The sequence below is a fragment of the Accipiter gentilis genome, chromosome 18 (genome assembly GCF_929443795.1).
Source record: "Accipiter gentilis chromosome 18, bAccGen1.1, whole genome shotgun sequence".
NCBI classification, from domain to species: Eukaryota; Metazoa; Chordata; class Aves; order Accipitriformes; family Accipitridae; genus Astur; species Astur gentilis.
Window position 1 is genome coordinate 1,765,830 of NC_064897.1, and position 14,585 is coordinate 1,780,414.

Below are 14,585 nucleotides of genomic sequence, written 5' to 3' on the forward strand. Positions count from 1 at the left end.
CCTCCCACAACGTGGGACATCCTCCTGACTACGGGAGCGCTGTTTCACTTCCCTTTGTTAAAGATATGCAAATGTGCACCAAAACACTTCCCTTATACCCAAGCACCAAAGGTTAAACATAAGGTTCAACCCAAGAGGAACTTTTCAGCTTTTCAATTCTGTAAGAAAACAAGCATACTTGCAAACAAGCTCAACAAAATCAGTTTGATCTATAGTATTATTTCTCCCAGTATTTCAAGCTATTCTCACCCAGGACTCGCATCAAATATACTGGCTTAGACATTAGGACAGGGTATTCCGATGACAGAGAGAAGCTGTTGGGGTCAATTATATGGAACTTAGTTACTGGGCCTGAAAGTAGCTCATGGTCGCTCATGGCCTTTAGAAGCCCTTGAACAGAATAAACAAGACAGAAAAAGAATGATGCCAATTAGAAACACAGGTGTGCATTCCACAATAAAGGGAACTTGGCACAAACAACCTCAATTCGGCAGTTCATCTTGACCAATTGGACTGAGACAAGTTTCGCATGCTCTAGTTAACTTGTGTTTATGCACATGTACAGAGGGAGTATAACTAACTGTATCTTATGTTTATATGCATGAACAGTATCGATATAACCAATCACATTTTATGTTTGTGCATGTGGACACCAAATGCTTGCATGCAGCAACTAATCAAAGCTTCTAAGGAACTTAGAGAATTGTATAAGAATGATCAGCTAGGCTCAATAAACTGGTGACTTTAATCATCATATTGGTGTCCTGTCCTCTGGGTCCCACATGGAATAACCCTATTACCCTACAAGAAGCAAACACTTCAGTTTTCCTGAGTTGACGGCCTCCGAGTGTTCTAAATCTACCATCTCTTTGATGGGCATTTGTACAAGTTTCAGGCATAAGTGAGCAAAGAAACAAAGTTAACCTCAGCATGGCAGAAACATACATAAAATTTGTTCCTGATTACCACTCCTAATATGTGCCTAAGAAGTTCCTAATATGTACAGATATAGAGTTTATTTCCCCCATCAACATGTTAACTGTGTATCTTTACAGCTCTAACATTTATACATAAGCAGTGAAACCCCAGTATAATTTAATTTCTCTTACTGGGCTATATTCTACACTTCTATCCACCAGAAGAGAGCTTTGCTTGCCTATATGCTGGTTTTAGTTTTTGATCAGCATCAATCCACTATGGCTGTATTCCCACAGTATTCTTTCCTGTATCAAGACTGATAGTAGCTTTAATATCCAGGCTTAAGGTAAGGTAGTTTATTCAAGAATTTCAGAAAAACCAAGATTATGCAAGTGGTATACACTGCAGTTGTCACTGTCTCCTGTCAATGTTCAGGACTGGTGAAGATGTTGCTTCTGTTCCTGTGTCCACAAGACGCTCTGCCACCTACATTTACTGTATTCCTACTAGTGGTATCTATCTACCTAAAACATACTGCTTTATTTATAAAGGTTGCTTCATAAGTTGGTAGCAAGAATAAGATAGATTTAACTCATTGGCACACATTAAGACAGGTTGAAAAAGGCTTTACTATGCCTGCTGTAGGGCTGTGCCTGTACTTCCCGACTTATAGAGGGAGTTAAAGAGATTAAGCAACAAAATGTGGCAACACTGCCAGTATTTAGAGGTGATGGCAGGCTTTAGGGATGAACCAACTGAAGTTAATATTCAGTCTGTGGTTTGAGATAACTCATGGGACAGCTGAAACTTACTGTTGGGCTTTTTGATATTTTAAATAGCCAGCTGACATTGACGATACCTTTTCCAAGAGCTCAGAACATAAACACACACTAACTCTCAAAAAAATCTCCTGAACAGTAGAGCTGGCAAAGGTCTTGCAAAACTTCTCCCCCCAAGGAATATATATATTGCTATCCAAGTGTAGTTAAAAAAACAAAACTGACAAGGAGGGGAAGAAATGTGACTTAGCCAGCTCTACTGAGGAGTGAGCAGCTGTTCCCTAAATACAGACTTATGCCTACTCCAGACGTGGAGAACTGTATCAAAGGTAAAGGTTTACTGTGTTCACTCTCATCCAATATTTGCCTTGCCATTGTACAACGTTCATTTTTTAGGATGTATCTAATCTTGGGATAAACATTCAGCAATGCATCCTTTTTTCTTCCCTGACTTTTCTCCCTTCTAGCTGTTTTCAGTAAAAACTTATTTTGCCACAGTATTTTGAACAGGAACCTATTACTCCTTTTCCTATCACTGATACATGCCTTTGTCTCCAGTTTTGTTCTTTAGTTATTTGGGGGATCATGTAACAGCTTTTCTTGAGTGCAACAAAGCTCAAAGCTTTCCAATTCATTCCTCAAGAGTTAGAGGGGAAATCATTAGACGCTTCTTTTCCACCTCAAACACCCCTTTCTTTCACATTTTATGTCAGATTAATTGAATTGCCAACATCTCAAGGAGTAAGGATGGCAGCAGCTATGCAAGATCCACCTGGATGTGGATCAGACTTTTCCTAGAACAATTATACATATAGTGGAAGCTGTTTCAAATTTACACTGTCGATGGCACACTATCAGAACTGGAATCCACTAATTCTCAGGGCACAGAGCAACTTTGCCATTAGTGGGAGATCATTTTTAAAACACTTCTGAACAGAAATTTGGGAGGAATGTTCTTTGCATTTGTTGGTTTTCAAAATTGCAACAGCAATTCTTACAGGTTCTCATGTAATTTCCACAAAAGCTCTATGTAAGGCACTGGATTATCTACATCACACTCTTCCCTTCACATTACTGAATTCATTATTTCTGATTTAAACAGAGTCAAGACCCCTGTCATTGCTACCTGCCAAGTCCATTGACTATCCTGGTCTAAAAGGCTGTGAATCATTCTAGATAAATTAAGTCCTATATCCTCCTTCGTAAGGGAAATTCTTCAGGGTTACTGAACTGTACAGCAAGTGAAGCCCATGAAAGTAGATGGCATAGATATCTTAATCACCATAAAGATAACTTCTCACAAATGAGAAGATTTAGGCTCAAAATTTAACTTGCATCTCTCCAGATCAGGAGAGGTTCTAAAGATGCCAATTAAGCTTGCAGAATAACAAAACACCAAAGCTACAATTACTTATCCAGCCATAGCTCTGGTCATGACTGAGTATTTCTTCATATGATCTCTTGGAAAACACCACACCATTCTCCACTTGAAAGGAAAAGAGCTTTATCTACTCTTTCAGGTAAAGAGCTATCAGGAAGGCAACATCCATGACAGACATTACTCACCTAGCAGGTTTCAAGGCTCATAGGACAGAGTTTCTTACCTCAGAGGCACACACGTTATTCTTCTCTTGATATGTCAGGAGAGGCTTAGTTCACTTTCTAAAGGAGCTGAAATCCCTCCAAGCCACAGTTTTGTAGCAATGTAGGCTCTTAGCTTCAGCCAGCCTTGCCCTATCCTATATATAAAAGTCAATGTGCAATCTCCACCTGATTTTCAGCAGGGCATCAATGCCAAAAGCTTAACCCTACACTTAATTTGCACTTCTGCTGCTGCATGTCCAAGTTTCTGGCCTGAACACACTTTGATAGGGGAAGATAGTGTTCACCAAGAGACTCAAGCTCACATAATAAATCAAAGATCAAACTTCCAAATAGAAGTTCCTCACCACTGATCTGTAAAACTGTAAAAGCCTACAAACAGCTACAATCTCCTGAGCTCTTGCCAATCCTGCTACCTTTCTGCTTCAGAATTAATTTTTTCCTGGGTTTATTATACACATATTTAACCAATCTTTCCTTTCTGTCAGACCCCTGTGGCAATAGATCTTATGCATTTACTATCACGCTAAGTATAAAATATTAATATCTTATTAAAGATTTAGTTGAGTCAGACATGTTTTCTGCTTCCTTTCATTTAAGGGATTCGTGGGAAAGAGTGTTGTTTTGTTTTTTTCAATACCAATATCCACAGGGTATAAAGCAGTACAGACATCCTCTGCCTTCCACTGCTGACAATAATTACAGTTAGTCAATCTTACTTTCACTTAATGTTCAGAAATTGAATACTTGTCTGGGAAGGGCCTTGAATTGTAAAGATTCAAGGGACTCGTTTTCCCTGCAGAACAGTGAAGTAATGGGGTCTTCCCAGCTTTCAAGGTTCTTTACTAGCTCAGGGAATTAATTGGTAACATAAGCACAAAGCAGACCTTTAACTGGGCCATTTAGTGCTGTGGTAGGACAGGTATTCTTTGTTCTCACAGGTTTTCCTGTGGGGAGAAAGGTGGCAATCAGGAGATGATTGCAGTATGACGGTACAGTATTCATACACAGCAGGTATCCTTTGGACTAGGGCTGCCAAAATAAGAAAGGCAAGAGACTTTCAGCTTTCCCTCCCCGTAAGGCCCTTTGTTAGTTGTGCCATTCTTAGAGCTTTTCCTTGGAGGATGGGGAGGGGAAGGTAAGCAGGTGAGTACAAGCCAAAGAAAATTATTCCTTTTCCTTCTTCTAGGGCTGCTGAGCATTGAGGCTTTTAGCTCTGCTTTCAGAGATAAAGACTTACCCACCCTTTTTCCCATTTTTACCCTGATAGGCATGCTTCAGAGGAAAAAAAAAATATCTGATTTTTCCAGGTTTCTCTTTTGTCTGAGGTAGGAGTAGGAACTGCATTCCTTTCAGGGTAATTCAGAGCCTGCAACAGCAAAGAAAGCCCCTCAATAAGGTCAGAGGTAAAACCAAATAAAGGCTAATGAAAAGAATACAGATAGGCAATCAATAGATACCAGAACAGTTGTATCACAAGATCTATTTACCTAAAACCTTAACATTGCAACGTCTGTCTACAAACCCCCTTCTGTAACCCTAGAGAAGGAAATGAAATAGGCTGACCTGAAGCACAGCATTGACAGGAAGCAAAATGCAAATGCCCTCAGTTGCCTCCATATCTGGAACCTAGTTAAGAGTGCAAGGTGCTTCAGTTCTTGTTCTTTTTAGTAAAAAAGGCCACACATGCAGGGGAATTGCTTATAGCCAATTCATCTGAGTCAGAGTGAGCCACTAGACAGAGTTACAGTTTTTCCGTAGAAGGGGAAAGGGCAGCTATTTGAAGTAAAGCCTTAAGGGTTCATGTGCATGTTTTTACTTCTGACCCAAAGGGCAGTCGCTTCTTAATAAGCCTCTAGCATGGTATAACAAGATAACAAGTGTTAAGATGCCATATAGCTTGTGTTGATGCATATGTGAGAGACACAAAAATAATCAGTATTTGGTGAATACCTCTTGTGTGACAAAGGCAGACAACAGAAGCGAATAATGTGCATAAGTGATGTCTATCCCTTGTGATCTTACCATAGCATACATATACACATGAAGCTGAAAAAGCAGTTTCCATCTATGACAGTTCAAGCCTACATGAGTGTAGAAGACAGCCAACAAACCTTTATGCATGGAAATACACAACTCAGCAGGAAGGATCTCTCGTCTATAGCTGCAGTTTTACAAACACATCTGCAAGGAAGTAATCTTACTTGATTTCAAGGGTAATTCTGAAGGCAGGACAGATACATACCTACGGTCATTCAAGATGAGTGCACAGGTGTGTGCATGTAGTCTATTTCCCTACCTTAATACAGCAAAGGACACTATTCCTTCTCAATAGGCTGTTTCCATTTTTGCTTTAGAGGATTCCCAGGAAATACATAAAAACTGAGCACAATACTCAGGCATCGTAGCAGAGAGACATATGGAGAGAAGGAGTGTTACTTTGGAAGCTGCTTTTTTAACCAGACAAATATGGCAGCTGCTTTAAAACAGTTCACAGGTTTTTAAGTGCTACAAATAGTCTTGAGATGCAACTCTGAAAGGGAGTGTGAGCAGGTGGTCAAGGTTCAGGAAAAACTGCATTTGATCCTCCAGCATGTATCACCTGCTTTTATCCATGGCTGTGAATACTAAAACATGCACAGTATTACAAATACTTGAAAGTGCAACACTTACAGTTCTGTATCTGGAGTCCAAGTTCCCAGGATTCGGTTTGAATTAGTCGAAAGAAAAAAATTTACCATTTATACAATTTATGAGACTACCGATGTGTAGACAGTTTTTAGAAACAGAACAGAATTCTGCAGAAAGAAAAATCTCTACATGACATGTGGCAGCCATTATCACCTAATGTGCTTCTGCAAGGCACTTTACTGAGCATGGTACAGGGATATAAATAAAATGGGGACTAAGTGTAAGTACATACAAAACCTGCAAATACAGACAAATTAAGGCCATGGACATTACTTCTGGCCACAAAATGCCCAGGGATTTAGCAACAATAGATACATGCAGTCTCTACACGTACTAGTGAGTGGGGGTGAAAGCTCTGTGTTGTCATTGCAGTAAACAAAGCCACTCATTTGATGTGCACTACTGTAAAACCCCCAAAATGACAGAAGTGGCAGGAAAATAAAGACCTTTGCAGGACACAAGAGCAGAAGCAGCAAACAGACAAGTAGTATTAAAATTGAAGTATGACCTAAAGTAGTCCAGTGAGAATAGTCCAAAAGGAATAGCGATCAGTAGCAAGAGTGAGGCGCTCTACTCAGGAAATGAATCCAGAAAATAGCAAGTTACCCATTTCTTCACTGCAATGAAAAAAAGACATCCCAGAACTTGAAACAAAGAGCCCATTACTGCATATTAAACTGGGCCAAGAACAACTATTTCTGCTAGCTGGGTAAACACGAGTACAAAGTTTCGAGCACAGATGACCATGTTATCAAGGTGGGGGTGTTTTCAGATGCACGTAGTAAGACAACACTCACAGAAACACTTCTCAGACAGCCACTGTGTGCCGTAGACACGGCCATCTTCTGCCCCAATAACAGGCAGCCCAAGAGGCAGCATACCCATGCCTCAAGTTCAGCCTGGGTATAGTTGCAGTATTTGTTTCCGTGTTCCAAACCATGCTATGAATGGGATGGATGAAATGTGGTACAATCTGCTTTTATTCCTACTTTGGGACAGTTACCTTTAGACAGACCTTTAGCAACCACTGCTCCGCACATCACTGAAGCCTGCCCGTCATGTCCTTTATGTTAGCAGTGTGAGAGAGATACGGATGTCTCCTCCCTGTGAAGCTTTCCCTTACTGACCATGAATATCCATTGATGTTCCCCTCAGAGCATGTTAATCTGACTGTAGCTGCACACAAATTCAAATACCTCTTTATAATCCATCAGGGAACGCAAAAATGACAACCCACATCTTCTTAGAAGACAGGGTTCAGTTTAGAAAACATAGTGTGATCTTTGCATCAGAGGGCTCTCTGATGGAGATTACTTCGCCACTGTTCTTCCAGTAGTTTCTTCCCATTGCTTCAGAGAGACCTCGTCGTCTCATGAAATAGCTGCTGTAGCATCAGAAGTTACCACGCTACGGGGAAAATGAAGTCATAGCAAATGTCTCCTTAAAGTAAATTCTGTGAATATAACGATGCAATTATGAAGCATTATTCTTCAAATACATGAGAACCCTAATAAATTGGACACTGTAGACATCCTGAGAATTGCACAGGAATTAAATGCTATTTATAAGTCACTTTGAGTCTTATGTCTTGTATCACAAAATTGACAAAATGGAGAAAATCCAATTGTTGGCGAGAGCTGGTAATTATTCCACATGAGATGGAGATCCAAGCCCCAGATGGTTCTCTAGATTCATGTGAAACTGAAGGCTGTTTTTAATTCAAGAAAGAGCTTTCAGTGGCAATGCTTACTGAAGTTATTCCCACTCCATGCATCTTACTTGTACCCTTTGGCACGACACAGCACCTGCCTTAGCTTGAGCAGCCACATTGTGAACAGGGTCAAGGAACTGATCCAGAAAAACAAACAGACAAATGTCAAAACATTATTGCTGGTACCAACTTAAAGTGCAATCACTGAACACCTTCCAGTTTTGGAGAAATCAGGCTGTTAACTGTGACAGTCAAGCCTATCAACACAACCACACAACTCAAAATCCCAGTATTTTACAAGAGGATAGTCCTCAAACACTCTCTTTCACTTGAAGTAAGGTTAGAAGTTAAATTCTAGCCTGATCCAGACCAGTGGGAAATATCCTCTGACTTCAGAGCCAAGAGTTCACCTTCATGGTTTCAGGAACTATTTGTGGTACATCAGAAGTAGATCCACATGGATTCCCTCTTCAGCTTTGAGGGAAACTCAGAAGCATTCAGAATCCCAGGCGGGGATAAAACAAAATAGGAAGTTCTGAAAGTTTATTTCAACATTTTGAAATCATTCAGTTAATTAATCATAGCAATTTCCTAACTGATTGTAGTATTGATGTAGTTGATGCAGTTTTGTTTAGGTTCTTGTTTTCCAAAAAGGATATTTGGACACAATTGTCACAATCACACGAAGTTTAAATTGAAACAGGAATAGTTTACAAGAAAATCCTTTCAGCTCTAGTCAGAAGACAGTAACTTCAGAAAAATATTCAGATTACCACAGCATTTAACTTCTTAAAAACATCCTTGTCACTTCCCATAATAAAGCCTCCTTGGACACCATACTTCAAGGAACCTTAACTAATTTTCAACTACAGTAGCTTGGATGAACAATTTTCAACTTGCATATTTTTCTATGAAAAATTAATATTGCATTTCTGGCATTTCTCCAGTTTGAATATGCATTGTAAAGCTGTTGGTTAAACAGTATTTCTAAAGGTTATGACATGCTGTGTACTACCAGCTGGAACAAATGGACCTAGACATTAAGATCGCTTTCCATCTAGCCAAGAATCAAATTAACAGTCCTGCTTTTTACATTTTGGTTTAATTCATACTCCGCAGCGGGTGCTTTAATGTGAAGTAAAAAAAAAAGTTGACTTCACTGAAATTTAAGCCACTGAAATATAGGCCTACTAAAAGAGCAAATAGTCAAAGAAATCTGACAAACAGAAAACTTGAAGCAAAAACCCCACCAAATGAGCTAGTTCACTGCCTCTAGCTAAGCCACCAGGGTGCCCATAGCTCTGCGCCTGACCCCAGGGAGGTGCTTCAGAGCACCCAGATTAGACCCAAAATCCCTCCTGTGCACCCTGAGCCACCCAGTACATTCTATGTTAATAGGAGACACAATGGGTTCCTTTATCTGAGATTTAGAGCAGAGGTTTCTAAAATTCCTCGGTGACCAAAGGTTCATTGGCCCGCCAAAACACAGCGGCACCCACTTACATGGAAGGTGCCAGGAAGAAGTTGCACAGGTTTGAGGTGCTTCTCACCCTGAAAAGCTCAACTCACCAGCCTCTCACTCCCTTCCTTTCTCATAGAAAAGGTGTTTACACATTTTCTTGCCTCTGCCCCAGCCCGCACGACACTGCAGAGCCACTCGAACAAGAAGAGCCATCCCAAGCCAGGCCCACCCAGCAAACGTGCTGATGAGGAGGTCTTCTCCTCAGGGATGGAGGTGTAACTTCACTCAGGCAGACGTTACCACCACGGCTGAGTTCACAGCTTCCATGTCCTTACTTGAGCACTATATTCACCTAGCTACTGTTTTAAAAGCACATCTCCCCCTCCCTCTGAGTTTAAGGAGCGACACTTGCTCAGTGTCTAAAAGCAAGGCATTCAATAGCAAACGCAAATACCAGAGCATGGTGCCCTTATATTTCCCTAAAGCAACCACATGCTTGTCCTCAGAGAATAAGATAATCAGTTTTCAGATTTTTTTGTTCACTACCTTAGTTAAATCAATACTCAGGGTGCTTCTTACTCCCCTTAATTTTTGAAGACTTTGGTGCTGTGGGTCTCTCTTCACCATGAACAATCGTGTTATAAGGAACCCCATTTCCACAAATCCAAAGCCACACAGCAGGTACAGCTGAGAAGATACTGTAGAGGCAGCTGCCAATTCACTGCTTTGAAAAAGTTCCCTGGAATACCACACAAACTAAATGCTTAGTAAAACTGAGGCTAAATTGCATATCCTAACATAATGATAAATTACTATGTGGACGGTAAAGAAACAAAATTTAAAGGCAACAGATCCAAATGACAGTTTGTCAGGCATTCCCACCATGTTTGCTTTTATGGAAGCCAAACTGCATGCAGTTGAAAGTAACTAAGATGCTTGATCTGCCATTCACATGTACACAGCTGCTGCAAATGAAGGACACTAAATGTAACGGGGGGGGGGGGGGGGGGGGGGGGGGGGGGCAGCAAAATGAATAGGAGCCAGAAAAGCCAACACTTTTCTTAAGTTTTTCAGCTAAATGTTTATTTCCATTATGTTAGACAGTGACCAGACTTCTGCAACTGACATTTTGTTGCCTGTAAATGCTCTGCTTGTGCAAGCACGGTGTGTATTGTTTGAGCTGTGAAATCCACTCAACAACTCCGAGTACTTTCCCTGATGAAAAACATCTTACTAGGCTGCTTACAGTGCCTAAGGATATGGTAGGTTTACCAAATGTATCACCTGAAAATGGTCTAAAAAGGCCACATGTCCTCCTGGCTTGCCCAACCACCAAAAGAATCCATCCCAGGCGTCCTTGGTAATTCAAATAGAAAAAGTGAGGGGATAGACTTTGATGTTTCTCCATGCCATAAGCCTCCAACCCTCCATGCAGCTGATATGTTAGCACCAGGCTGGCAACACATAGCTGATCTTCAGCCAAGGAATCCAGAAAAATCACAGGGCTAAAAGATGCAGAGGCCTATTGCATGTCACTGAGGCAACAGTCCTCTCCCTTTGCATTTATTTCCCAGTTGGGTTAAGCTGATTCCCCCTTTGCTGTGGGGCAAGGATCCCATGGAGAAGCCCGAGCACCCAACTGGCACAGGTACTTCCACTAAGCAGCAGCATGGAAGAGCTGGGTGCTGTAACATGTGGGTACTCTGAACAGCTAAAAGTTCAAATCTTCATCTCCAACTAATCTGCAACAGGTCCAGTGAACCAGAAAACTGGGCCAGGTATTGATTGGACTAGTGTGCCACCTGAATACTTCACACTTAGGTTTTCAGCAAACAGCAGGTGGGGGAATGCACATCAAAAGGAACAGCAGAAAGTGGATTTATACTTCATCATATTTCTGAGACATTCAGAATCCAGGAGCTCCACTCAGGTTCGTATCTTTTTGAAATGGATACTCTGAAGAAGCACTCAGGTTAAGGAAAGCTCCAGAACAAGAGTTACCTACATAAATTTAATGTGGTTCCTTTGGGCCCCGTTATTTGTGACACAGCAGGTACCGTTTCTTCCAGGGGATCCCCAAGACTGAGCATAGTGGATGGCTGGTGCTTAACAGGTGAGCTGCCATCCAGATTTTTTTTTTCTTCCCCTCAGTGTATTAACAGGCCAGGATTTATTTATTGTGATACCATTTGGATGATTTAATTATTTCCTGATGAGCTCTTCCAAGGACTCAGCAGATAGTAATTTGTCTTCACAAAACCCCTGCAAAAGTAATTTTAACCACAAGCTTCTTATAGAGAGCTGAGGAACAGATAAATTTAGAAGTCCAACCTGAGATACACAGTACTTTTTCAGTACCAGTCACCTCAAAAAAATAGCGCTTGCATGAGCTCCTACAACAAGAAAAGAAGTCCCAGCCCTATCTGACTTCACATCCTATCCATCTTGCCAGTTAGCCTCCTGCACCTTTTCTCCCTTCTCCTGTTCTGCTGGTTTTGGCTGGGATAGAGTTAATTTTCTTCATAGTAGCTGGTATGGGGCTATATTTTGGGTTTGTGCTGAAAACAGTGTTGATGATACAGAGATGTTTTTGTTACTGCTGAGCAGTGCTTACACAGAGTCAAGGCTTTTTTTGCTTCTCTCACCATCCCATCAGCGAGGAGGCTGGGGGGACACAAGAAGAGGAAAGGACACAGCCGGGACAGCTGACCCCAACTGACCCAGGGGATATTCCAGACCACAGGACATCATGCTCAGCATGTAAAGCTGGGGGAAGGAGGAAGGGGGGGGACTTTGAGTGGTGGCATTTGTCTTCCCAAGTAACTGTTACACATGATGGAGCCCTGCTTTCCTGGAGATGGCTGAACACCTGCCTGCTGATGGGAAGTAGTGAATGAATTCCTTGTTTTGCTTTACTTGCGTGCGCAGCTTTTGCTTTGCCTATTAAACTGCCTTTATCTCAACCCATGAGGTTTCTCACTTTTACCCTTCTGATTCTCTCCTCCATCCCACTGAGGGAGGTGAGTGAGCAGCTGCGTGGTGCTTAGTCACTGGCTGAGGTTAAGCCACAGCACCTGTAAACACACTCGCCCTTCTGCTCCCACCTCTTCCTGAGGCTTCCTTCTTGCCTAGTCCTAGTTTTGACCTTCCATGCTTTATTGAGCAATCCCTGCTCTTCCCCATTGCCGTTCTCAGACTGGTCTGGACTCCTTCCTACCAGCACAGCACCTCCTCACGGCAGGATCCATGTGCAGCAAGTCCCAGCAGCCTGCTCCCTGGCTTTGATCTGGTGCCTGCCTCTTCCCAGAGCAATCTCAGTTCTTGCTGGCTCTCCAGTGTGTTTACTGCCTCAAACCACAGCTTCTGCCCCAGGCACCAGCTGGGCTCCTCAGCACCCGGCTCATGGCTTTCTCCCCAACTGATGGCCAAGGTTAGGGGTGAAGAAAGTCACTCAGGTACACTGGCATGCCACACACTAGCCCAGAGCCAAGCCCTCACCTCGACTTGCAACCTGTGCTGCTTCCTGGAGTCAACAGCCTGAGAATACAGCAGGAAAAATTTGTCCCTTTCTAATTAAGGGGTAGTCTACTCCACACATCCTCACTTTCATATTGCACTCACAAACATAGTCACACCAATAGACTGCGAATTGACAAGAAGCTTCATAACACACGTCCATCTTTGTGCCGTACGAAGCCTTACAAACACTTACCAGCTACTCTAAGTTATCAATTACTGAAGCCCTAAAAACCACAAAGCATCCATAGGGCTTCACATTGCTGACACATAGCTCAAGACTAGCAGACACACGTTTAGGCTTAACTTTGCAGGCATCGGCACACTGAACTAGTGAGCTGCTCCCCAAGGGAAGACAAGCCAGCAGCCAAGGGCAGCCCCAGGACAGGCTGGGCCCTCACTGACAAGCACAGTCCTACAGAAACCAAAGACAGCAGCAAGAGCTGGGTGCTGGTAATAAGGTCCACCAACAGCCCCAGGCACTGCAAGGGGATGAACCAGGTCCAGGGAGCCTAGCCAGGAGCAAAGGAGATGGGTCCAGAAGCGAGACCACAGACAAGTCCACATAAGGGGTCCATCCAGGGCATACATCACCCACAGCAAAAGGCACAAAGTCCACCCAGGACACACATCACCCACAGCAAAAGGCACAAAGTCCACCCAGGACACACATCACCCACAGCAAAAGGCACAAAGTCCACCCAGGAGAGCAGTACTGGAGACAAGCACACCTACAACAAAGCAAATGGCCCACAGCGGAGCTTAAACAGGGCTTCTGGGCCCATGGGTGTGGGCAGAGGTCCCAGGTGAAGCTGGTCAAGGCTATTAAGACCATTAATACCTGTTAAAGCCCACAGGGCCCCGACACCAAAATGCGCTGAAATGTTTTAGCAGTCCAGGTGAGAGCTGGGGGCGGTTCTGCAGACTCCCCCAGGCGGCCCCTGTGGTGCACAGGGCGGCCGTCGGCACTGACGCGTGTCTCTGCGCTTTGGTTCCCGTGCTGGGCGGAGGATTTGGGGATTTGTCCCGCCTCGGTGTCGTGTCAACCCCCACCCTCCCGGGGCGGTTCTTGCTGCAGTGCTCACCACGATATACACAGACAAAATACTTGCACATAGTCAGGAGAAAAGATGCAGAAACAGTTGTGTAGGACAGGATTTTGTACCCACGTGAGGCAGTTAGGACGTGTTTTGTACGTATTTTAAGAAGATGGGTAGCCATGGGCCCTGTATGTGCTGGGGTGGCTGCAGAGGACAGTGGGACAACTGGGTGTAAGTACTCCGTGGTTCAGGGGTCTCGCCAAGCCCAGGTGAAGTTCTGCTGCGGGCACCCCTGCACCCAAGACCCCTGCTGCTGCCTGGACAACGACCCCCAACCTGCTCAAGAGGTTTTATTCCCCACATAAGCACTGCTCTACTCAAAAGGTAACAGGTAGTTTGTTGCTTTTTTTAAAGAAAAAGCTAGCGCTCTGTCCGTGAGTGTCAGTGCAGCATCCCTCTGCCTCACCTCTGTCCGCCGTACGACCACGGACTGTCTCTGCTCCGTCAGCTGCCTGCTAACAGAGAGATGAGAAGTGCAGACACAACCCGCGTTTATCTGGTACTTACAAACGATTAGCGCTTTCTCAAGCCATATTGCTCAGTAACTGTAATCGTATAAACAACGGATGCTAGCAAGGCAGCTTTGCGTAAGTTTAATGCCGATTTTTGTACACAGTGACCATACCTCAGGAGTATTTAGCAGGTGCCAGGGTTCCTGCTTTTGTGTTTGGCTTCTCCTTGGTTTGGAGTCACCCGTCCAGATACCTGCTGCTGGTCCCTTGCAGTCGGTCTGTGGGGACAGTGCACGCGGAGCAGAGCTCACCCAGGTCTTGAACACGCTTACAGGAGACAGAAACTTTTGATTT